Source organism: Lithobates pipiens, unplaced genomic scaffold, assembly GCF_037356315.1.
Source record: "Lithobates pipiens isolate NorthernLeopardFrog02 unplaced genomic scaffold, aLitPip1_a1.2 Scaffold_22, whole genome shotgun sequence".
Lineage (NCBI taxonomy): Eukaryota > Metazoa > Chordata > Amphibia > Anura > Ranidae > Lithobates > Lithobates pipiens.
Window position 1 is genome coordinate 222,661,061 of NW_027507784.1, and position 11,532 is coordinate 222,672,592.

Below are 11,532 nucleotides of genomic sequence, written 5' to 3' on the forward strand. Positions count from 1 at the left end.
ACTCTAAATTGTTCCTAATCTGTATTAACCTGTGATAGAAAGATTCCTAAACATCTTGAGCAGATGCAGAAAAAGTCTCAGCAGATTTTATGCTATAGTTTTGCTGTAATTAGAAGTTTAGAACAGCATGTGTCAGAAACAAGTGAAAAGCGCATAAGAACATGAAAATACTGCATTAGTCAGAACAAATGTCTATGATAAACACTAAATCTTTCTAAATAGGTATATTTAAACCTGATTTATTGAAAATGGCATAGATTTATAGAAGCACATGTTTTCTGTTATTTAATATAGAAAAAAACCTATTGTATGTAAAGCTTATGTATTGCATCATACAGACATGCAATGTGCACCATCTAGTGGTTATAAAAGAGTACTACCATGAAAATATTTGTATTAAAGCAATGCATTGCTAGTATGATTATTGCACACTTAAAATGTACCAGAGAGATAAAGATAATTATCTATAACACTGAATAACAGGAATATATATGTTATTAAATATAGTAATGTTCATTGTTATAACTACGTTTTAAAATACTTTAGTTAAAATCGGTATTATATATATTGTTAATGGTTATAAACATGTGACTATAAAAATGTAAAAGATGTATTGTTATGTAAAAATTAAACTACTTCCAGCCATAAAGTCAGTGGTCATATCTCATGCTGTTTGTGTGATTCTTTGCAGTCCACGCCAAGCTGATCACCTTATCTCATCGCGTCTACAATCATCGGCTCTCTTAATTCACATTTTGAGGCCGGTAACATTTTGGGGGCTCGTGTGCCGGGATTCGTTGTGTTACCAGTGAGAAGGAAGCGCGAGACAAGCGTGAGCCTGCTACAGAGCTACAAGGAGAGTCCTGAGTGTCGTCTGCCTCGTGAGTGCAAGTCTTCAGATTGCAACAGAGATGGCGTCTCCTCGTCGTGCGCTGATGTGGGATATCCAGAAACAAATTCATCTGCTTAATGAAGAACAGCTGCATAGCCTCGCTATTACGCTGGAAGATGAAAGAGACGTGGACGTTCCATCAGTGACTGGTACCAACGAAATGGAACTTGTTGAATTTATTGAAGACTACTTGAGAAGTGATCAGCTGGAAAAGTTGGAAGATCAAGGGATGTCTTACCTACTCATCATCCAAGACAAGATCAATGAACTAAAACTTAACAAGGAAAGTACACCAACTGTGGACATTGCAACCACTGCAAAAAAAATAAGTAGTGGGACTGCAAGGACTGAACAGGTATCGGAGGTGGTGAGATTAACTGATGTTGTTGCTTTATTGCCACGTAGAGAATTAAAAATGCATGGTGGTGTAATTTCAGATCATGGTTCGGACATGAGTTACAGTAGCGTGTGCAGACAAATTGACGAGGGTCTAACAGAAAAATTCCCTGAATCTGAAATTATACGCACAGTGTTGAGAATAATCAAACCTGGTAATTTTAAAGATATGTTGACTGACAAAGATGATCTTACTGTTGCTGAATTGAAAAGGTTTTTGAAGTCACATATGAGAGAACGAAGTAGTAATGAGTTATTTCAGGACCTTAGCAATGCTACCCAGCAAGAAAGAGAAACAGCACAACAATTTGTTTACAGGCTAGTGGGGTTAAAACAAAAAGTTCTGTCTACATCACAACATGATAGGCAAGAGTTTAACTATGACAAAAAACTGGTGCAAGGCATATTCCTTCATACACTGTATCAGGGACTAAATGAGAAAAATTCTAATGTTAGACGAGATATCAAGCCTTATGTGTCTGATTTGACAGTAACGGATGACTTTATCATAGAGCAAGTCACCAGATCAGTTGATGAGGAAACAGAAAGGCAGAGACGCTTAAACAGTGCACCTAAACATAAACCTATTACTGTTCATTCATCACAGACACCAGGTAATAGTGAAAAAGACACCTTGCAACAGAGAGTTGAGGGAGATGTTAAAGCAAATCACACTGCATTAATGGAACTAACAACACAGGTCTCTGCTCTCACAAAGAACCTGGAAAAGATGATGAAGCTAACTCCTATTGTTGGAAACCAAATGACTAAGCCACTAACCAATGTTCAAGTTCCAGATACAACTCACTGCAAGCCCAGGTGTGATGATTGCATTAAACGAGAGAGTCAGAACTGCTACCATTGTTTCTACTGTGGTTGGACAGGACACAGAGCGGTTGATTGCTTGAAGAAAAGAAGGCAGTTGGGAAACGACAGACGGTCACTGGGAAAGGGACAACCAGTGACCACCTCAAATGATCTGTCCCATGCTAAGGTAAACAGGGTATTCACCCACCGGTCAACTAGAACACTCCCAAAAGAGAATGGATTCTCCAAACAACACGTAGCACAATTAATTGGAGGAAAATGCCTACTGTCATGTCGGATGAATGGTGTACCGGTTGACATGTTGATGGATACAGGAGCTCAGGTCAGCATTGTCGGGAAGGCATGGTTAGAAAAGTTTCTACCCAGCGTCTCCATTAGGCACATACAAGATTTACTTTGTGATGACAACTTATCCATTACAGCTGCAAATGGTTCTATCATTCCATTCATCGGGTGGATTGAAGTCTGCCTGGAATTTGAAAGTAGTGGACATGGAAACTCAGCCATTTATGTGCCAATGCTGGTGAGTGACTGCTGTAATGACAATCCAATTCTTGGGTTTAATGTTATCGAAGAATTGATCAGAGAAAACCGTGACCGACCAAACAGCACCCAAAACCTGACTATCTTGCTGAGTGAAGCTATGAAAGTAAGACAGAGTGTAGCGAATAACATTGTAAATGCTGTCAGTCAAGCAACTGACCCAAGGAGAAATATTCGATAGTCGTATGGTCAAAGTGGGGAAGAAGGGACTCCAGATTAAAGGAGGCGAGCTCTGTGAAGTCAAATGCAGAATTAGAGCGTGGCCGAAAGGAGGAATTATGCCATTTGAACCACTTCCCAAATATCCAGTTGAGGAAGGACTTGAACTATTTCCTTCAGTGGTAGATGTGCCAAATGGGTTCTCTAAACTGGTGAAGATACCTATACTGAACCGTGCTCAACATGACATCTACCTTCCACCCAGAACAGTATTGGGTACCATTTCTCCAGCAGCTGAGATTCTACCATTGTCTCCAAACAAAGACGATGGAAAGGGAATTGACCAGAAGAAAAGGGTGTTTCATGTAAACCAGTTGAATCAAGTGGACACTGGAAATCAGCTACCCACTAACAAATCTGTTAAGTGGCACCCACCTGTCAATTTGGAAGATCTCTCAGAAGAAGAACAGGAGATAGCGAGACAAATGTTATATGATGAATCAGATGTCTTTGCTCGAGATGAGGGAGACATAGGATGCATCCCTAACCTGAAACTGAGGATAAATCTGAAAGATGAAACTCCTGTCCAGAAACGCTACAATTCGATACCGAAACCCCTATACAAAGAAGTGAAAGAATATATCCAAAATCTTCTTGACCGAGGTTGGGTAACAAAATCTTCTTCCGCATACTCATCACCAGTTGTTTGTGTTCGAAAGAAGGACAGTAGCCTACGACTATGTGTTGACTTTAGGGAGTTAAACCGAAAGACTATCCCAGATAGACATCCACTACCCAGAATACAAGATCTGCTGGATAGCTTAGGAGGATTTACGTGGTTCTCAATCCTGGACCAGGGTAGTGCGTATCATCAAGGCTTTGTGCATGAAGACTCCAGACATCTGACAGCTTTCAGCACCCCCTGGGGACTCCTGGAGTGGAACCGTATTCCATTTGGATTAACGAATGCCCCAGCAGCTTTTCAGAGATGCATGGAGAATGTATTAGAGGGCATCAGAGACAAATGTTGTTCTCCATACTTGGATGACGTACTTTGCTACTCCAAAACTTTTCAGGAGCATGTCAATGATATTAGGCAAGTGCTTAGTCGAATGCGTGAGCATGGTATCAAACTTAGACCGAAGAAGTGTGAACTCTTTAAACGACAGATTCGATACCTTGGACGAATGGTGTCAGAAGAAGGCATAAAAATTGACCCAAAAGATCTTGAAGCGGTATTACATTTGAAAAGGAAAGAACCAAAAACAGTGGGAGGAGTCAGATCTTTGTTAGGATTCCTGAGCTACTACAGGTCCTTCATTCAAGATTTCTCTCGACTTGCTAAACCACTGTATGAACTTTTGCAGAACACTGAGAAAGAATCTGCTACATCCATCCCCAAAAACAATCGGAGGGAATCTATGAAGAAAAACGGAAACAAAGCACAAGTGCCATCTAAAACACTGATTCAATGGACACCCAAACATCAAGCTGTAGTATCCAGACTGGTGGACATGCTAACCAATCCACCAATTCTAGCATACCCTGATTTTGATTTACCCTTCGTCTTACACACTGATGCTTCCAATGAAGGCCTAGGTGCTGTACTATACCAACGACAAGGAGAAAAACTTCGTGTTATTGGGTTTGGCTCCAGAACATTGACTCCAGCAGAGCGCAATTACCATCTTCACTCTGGTAAACTTGAGTTTTTAGCTCTCAAGTGGGCAGTCTGTGACAAATTCAGAGATTACTTGTACTACGCTCCAACATTCACCGTTTACACAGACAACAACCCATTGACATATGTATTGAGTACTGCCAGACTGAATGCTGTGGGTCATCGCTGGGTTGGCGAGTTGGCTGATTTCCACTTCGATATCAAGTACAGGCCAGGTAAACAGAATGCAGACGCAGATACACTGTCACGATTTCCGGTGGAACTCACAAAGAATCTGAGTGAGTACACAGAGCTTGTACCATCTGAGGTTGTGTCAGCTATGTGGCAAGGGAGCAAAGCTGTTGACGAAGAAGAGGCATTATGGGTGGCTTCATTGACTCTTCACTCAGAAAGTGATGTGGCCGAAGAATTGCTGAAAGGACAGACAATCTGCCCAATGACTCAGGAGAATATCAGAGCATTACAACAAGACGATACCAACATTAGAGAAGTGGTCTGGCTTAAGGAGAATGACTGGATTCCAAACCACAAAGAAAAGGAGAGTATGACCAGCAAAACAAGACGTTTGATACATGAATGGAATAAACTCAGAGTCGATGAAGGAATCCTCTACCGACACTCTGGAACCCGAAAACAGCTAGTTCTACCAGAAAAGTTAAAACCATTGGTCTTAAGAAATCTTCATGATGACATGGGTCACATTGGTACTGAGAAGGTAACCCACCTAGCACGTGAACGACTTTACTGGCCATTTATGCAAAAAGACATTGATGAATATGTGCTGAAGAAGTGCAGCTGCATCAAACAAAAGCGTCCAAATATCACCGAAAGAGCACCTATGGGTTCGATTACTACCAGTTCACCTTTGGAGTTAGTATCCATTGATTATCTTCACTTGGAGAAAAGCAAAGGAGGATATGAGTATATACTTGTAATAGTTGACCATTTCACACGCTTTGCACAAGCGTATCCAACTAAAAACAAATCTGGAAAAACGGCGGCAGAAAAGATCTTTCAAGATTTCATACCACGTTTTGGCTATCCAGAGAAACTCCACCATGACCAAGGAAGAGAATTTGAAAACAACTTATTTCAGACATTGCAACGATTGGCAGGGATTTCTCATTCAAGAACTACTCCATACCATCCACAGGGTAACCCAGTGGAGAGACTGAACCGTACTTTGTTACAGATGCTTCGCACCTTAGAGGAAGAGAAAAAGTCAGATTGGAAAGAACATCTTCCACATATGGTTCATGCATATAATTGCACCAGGCATGAAGCCACAGGATACTCGCCATTCTTTCTATTGTATGGAAGATCTCCTCGTTTGCCAATTGACCTAATGCTCAACCTAAATTTGGAAAAGGAATCAGAAAGTCAACCAACATTTACTCAGAAATGGGCATCTAGAATGCAAAAAGCTTACAAAATCGCATCCGAGAATAGCAAAAAATCATCTGCTAAAGGGAAGAAGTACTATGACAAAAAGATAAAAGGAGCACCTCTTCAACCGGGTGATCGGGTCTTAGTACGAAATCTCTCTGAAAGAGGAGGACCTGGTAAACTTCGTTCATACTGGGAAGAATCAGTACACAAAGTGGTAGAAAGAATCAAAGATGGGCCTGTGTACAAAATTCAGCCTGAAAGTGGTAAAAAGACTATTCGAGTACTGCATAGAAATCTTTTACTACCAGTAAATGACCTACCAATTGAAGGACACATTCCAAGAGTATCGATGAAACAAAGACAATCAAGTAACAGAAAGGATACCAGAATGGATGTGGACCAGAAGGAGGAATGTTCAGATGAAGAAAGATGGTATTATCCTTATATACCAGAGACTACAGAAAGTCATGATCGTGTTGTGTCTCAACAAAACTCTCAAAACGTACAGAAAATCCCATTAAGAGTTTCTGCTGAAGAGTTCTATCCTACAACTACCACACCCAATCTTGAACAAGAACAAAATGATGGAACAGTAGTTGGCGACCAAATCTGGGCTACAGACATGGTGGGACTAGACACTGCAGAATTACCCTCAGTAAGTCAAGACTTACCTGTGAACCAAGATATGCAAATGGCAAATGATGTTGATGGAGAAGACTCAACTCCTGTCAGAAGATCTACCAGACAAGCTAAGCCTAAAGAGATCTTTACATATGACACACTAGGTCAGCCAAGATACATACCAAGTCAGATTCACACCATACAAACTCCTACAATGCTAGCTACTCCCATGACATGCCAGGTAGTTAACGTAGCTCCTTGGTGGCAACAAGTACCTATTTGGGTTACTTAAATCACTAAATAGTGTTCAGATACCAATTGAGTTTAATGTCAGGAGCCATTAACTGAAGGAGGGGAGAGTGTGACGGACTGGGGTTTATATGGTCACAAAACAGACACCCCAAAGCAAAGTACATATTCATTTTTTTTTATATTTCTAAACATATCCCTTCTATTCTATTAATAACCAGTAGATGGCAGAAAAGGTACACAAACAGAGTCCATATAAGGCCACACACCATGTGACTGGAAATTAAACTACTTCCAGCCATAAAGTCAGTGGTCATATCTCATGCTGTTTGTGTGATTCTTTGCAGGTATGTACTCTAAATTGTTCCTAATCTGTATTAACCTGTGATAGAAAGATTCCTAAACATCTTGAGCAGATGCAGAAAAAGTCTCAGCAGATTTTATGCTATAGTTTTGCTGTAATTAGAAGTTTAGAACAGCATGTGTCAGAAACAAGTGAAAAGCGCATAAGAACATGAAAATACTGCATTAGTCAGAACAAATGTCTATGATAAACACTAAACCTTTCTAAATAGGTATATTTAAACCTGATTTATTGAAAATGGCATAGATTTATAGAAGCACATGTTTTCTGTTATTTAATATAGAAAAAAACCTATTGTATGTAAAGCTTATGTATTGCATCATACAGACATGCAATGTGCACCATCTAGTGGTTAAAAAAGAGTACTACCATGAAAATATTTGTATTAAAGCAATGCATTGCTAGTATGATTATTGCACACTTAAAATGTACCAGAGAGATAAAGATAATTATCTATAACACTGAATAACAGGAATATATAAGTTATTAAATATAGTAATGTTCATTGTTATAACTACGTTTTAAAATACTTTAGTTAAAATCGGTATTATATATATTGTTAATGGTTATAAACATGTGACTATAAAAATGTAAAAGATGTATTGTTATGTAAAAATTAAACTACTTCCAGCCATAAAGTCAGTGGTCATATCTCTTGCTGTTTGTGTGATTCTTTGCATCGCGTCTACAATCATCGGCTCTCTTAATTCACATTTTGAGGCCGGTAACAGATGCAGTCATTGATGAATTTGCAGAACTGAAGGCTCGAAGGCAGAGGATGTGAATGACTCCTTTCAATATAGACTGAGCGGTCACTTTGGAGTTTGGATCTGTTGTTTGCTTAAAATAAGCAGTATTATCTGTTCAGTAAATGTTATAAATAATTGAAATAAGTTTAAGTAAGTTAATAAGTTATTTTCCAATGTTTTTTTTTTTAAGTTGATGGAACGTTTACAAATTTGTGCAATAAATATTCTCGAGAAAATGAAAAAAAGTTGTGGGTGTTTTTTCATTTAAAAGTTGAGGGGGGGGTGACAGGTGTAGGATCCGCCCCGGGTGCCAAACGCTCTAGGTACGCCCCTGGGCAGCAGAGAAGACGGGAGCGAGATACAGGCTGGAGATAGCACAATATTCTGGCAAGGAGGAAGTGCAGAGACATGTCTTATATCAGGAAGTTCATGGGAGGAGCAAAGAGTTCAAGGTTCAGCTGAAATCAAGGTACAAGGCAGGGTTGTCAAAAGGATCTGACAAGGAGCTGTCCAGCATCTCAGATAGCTCAGAGAGAAGATTCATTGCCAGACACAGCTGAGGTCCCGGGTTCAAGTCCAGGTCCTGACACAAACAGGGCAAGAACTGACATACTTCTCACAGAAGTCCTTCAGGTTGGGCCACCAGAACGTGCGTTGCACGAGCTGAAGGGTCTTGCGGGCCCCAAAGTGACCTGCCAGTGGATGATCGTGGAGAAGGGTTAATACTCTGACTCGAATGTCTTTGGGAACAAAGATTTGACTCCCCATTCAGAACAAGCCCTCTCTGGATGTTAAAGTGACCTCAGGGGGTTTTGATGAGTCAGAGGATGCTTCCTTGATCAAAGATAGAAGATCAGTCTGTAGAAGTAGGAAATTGCCTGCAGGCAGCGCCCGCCAACAGAAACCTCCACTCCTCCAAGGCAGCTTTAATACCGAGCAGTTCTCGGTCACCAACGTCGTAATTCCTCTATGTGGGGGAGAGTTTCCTAGAGAAGAACCCCACGGGATGCATTAGGCCCTTGCTGACTTGACGTTGAGAAATTACCGCTCTCACGGCTGCTTCAGAAGCGTCTACTTCAAGAATGAAGGGTAAGGATGGGTTAGGATGACTGAGGATTGGGGCAGAAGTGAAAAGTCTTTTAAGCTCTTCAAAGGCACTCTGGGCCTCCTGAGTCCAGCAAAAACTAGAGCTTTGTTTGGTTAATTGTGTGATGGGCGCGATTATGGCTGAGAATCATATTATGAACTTCCTATAAAAGTTTGCAAAGCCGATGAAGAGTTGTATGCCCTTTTTATCCAGGGGCACCGGCCAGTCTAATACAGCAGATACTTTTTGGGGGTCCATCTTAATGCCAGTTGGAGAGATTATAGCCCCAAGAATTGGATGCTCCGTTGCTCGAATTCACATTTCTCTGCCTTTGCGTAAAGTCTGCGCTGACGAAGACGGCTTAAGACCCTACGGACATGTTCCCGATGCTGATCGAGTGATCCAGAAAATATCAAAATATCATCCAGGTAGACAATCACAAATACATCTAGGAGGTCTCTGAATACATCGTTGATGAGATGTGGGAAAGTGGCCGGAGCGTTGCAGAGCCCGAAGGGCATTGCCAAGTACTTGTAATGCCCGAATCGGGTCCGGAAGGCTGTCTTCAATTCATGCCCGGCCTGAATGCGGACCAGATTGTAAGCCCCTCTTAGGTCAAGTTTAGTAAATATGACAGCAGGTCTCAGCTTATGGAAGAGTTTGGGTATCAAGGGTAAGGGATAGCGTTTTTTAACCGTAATCTTGTTCAGTGCTCTATAGTCCACACATGGGCAGAGGGTCTGATCTTTCTTGGTAACGAAGAAGATTCCGGCACTTTCAGCCCCGGAAAGCAGTTCAATAGGACAATCGTAGGGGCGATGAGGTGGTAAAGAGTCCGCTCCCTTCTTGCTGAAGACATCAATAAACTCATGGTAATGCTCGGGTACAGACTGGAGTAGACTCTGGTCAGAGTCTTGGCACAAAAGGGTGGCTGGAGACTTGGTGGATTCTGTTAGGCAGTGCTTCAGACAATAAAGAGAAAGAAACTTGACCTCTCCAGTAACCCAGTTGATGTGAGGGTTATGGCCTTGGAGCCAGGGTATACCCAGGATGACCGGAAACATAGAAGAGGAAATGGCATCAAGGGTCAGGAATTCTTTATGCTGGGAGAAGATGATGACAGGCAGGGGAAGAGTCTCTTGAGTTATCCTCCCTGAACTGATACGAGAGCCGTCGGCCAGGAAAACTGAGAGTCCATGAGTCTTTTCTTGTAATGGAATACCTTGTTGGCCAGCAATGGTGGAATCAATAAAGCAGCTGCACGCCCTGGAGTCAATGATAGCATTGACTGTCACCATCCTTCCTTGGAGCTGTAGCAAGAGAGGAAGAGCAAGGTGGGTTGAATTGGCAGACAAGGCAGTGAGACTGGTAGAAGCAGAAGATAAGCACTTACATGTCTTGACTGGGCAGTTATAGACATAGTGACCTGTCCCACCGCAGTAGAGGCAGAGATTTTGCTGCCGGCAATGTGCATGTTCTTCTGGAGGTAAGGCAGGGCGCATTAGTCCTAGTTGCATGAGCTCGGAGGTGTCGGGAGCTGAGCTGACTGGGTTAAAGCTGGGCGGAGGAAGCGGGAGCTGGGGCTTTGCAGTCATCCATACAGGGCAGGCTTGCTGAGCAGAACGTTCTGATCATCGCTCCCGGAGACGATGATCAATCTGGATCGCCAAGGAGATCAAGGCCTCAAGGGTTTCTGGTATGCCGACTCATGCAAGTTCATCTTTTAGCCCTTCGGACAACCCCATGCGGAACTGATGCCTCAGAGCCGCATAATTCCATTGGGTGTCTGCGCTCCAGCGTCTAAAGTCCGTGACATAGTCCTCAGCCAGTCTGCGGCCCTGCTGGAGCGCAAACAGAGCAGATTCAGCTGTGGCAGTTCTTTAGGGATCCTCATAAAGCTGAACCATGGCTTCAAGGAAGGACTGCAGAGAGTGGGTCAGGACTGAGTCTCCTTCAAGTAGTCGGTGGGCCCAGGTCTGGGGCTCTCCTTGTAGAAGGGAGATCACAAACTCCACTTTCGTGGCTTCCAGGGAAAAAGTCTGTGGTTGCAAGGCAAAATAGAGCTGGCAGACATTCCAAAATGTCCTAAATTTGGTTCGATCCCCCGAAAACCTCTCTGGAACGGGAACCCTTGGCTCAGGTGGAAGCATGACAACAGATGGAGAGGCAGCAGACTGTACTGGTGTGGAGGATGGAGCGGAAGCTGCGTGACTGGTATCGGTAAGGTTCTGAACCTGTCCTTCAAGCCTGGCGTAGCCATCCTGCAAGGACTTTACAGTTTTGGTAAGGGCTGCCAGATGCGTGCAGATCTCCTTCATGGGAGAGGTCTCTCCTGCGGGCTCAGTCATGGCTGTTTCGAACTGTTAGGTACCTGGTGTCAAAGCCTGACTTGTAGGAGGAGACCTCTCTTACAACACTGGTTCAGGAGCCACTGGAATGGGAACAGTGGTCTCGAGAGCACAGTGGGTAGTAGTGCCTGCTGGAGTAGGGTCCGTGGTATCAGTGGCGGCGTAGAGATCCCTCTGGGATGGCTGGATGGCAGGTGATGGTGGACCAGGACTGGCAGAAGACTGA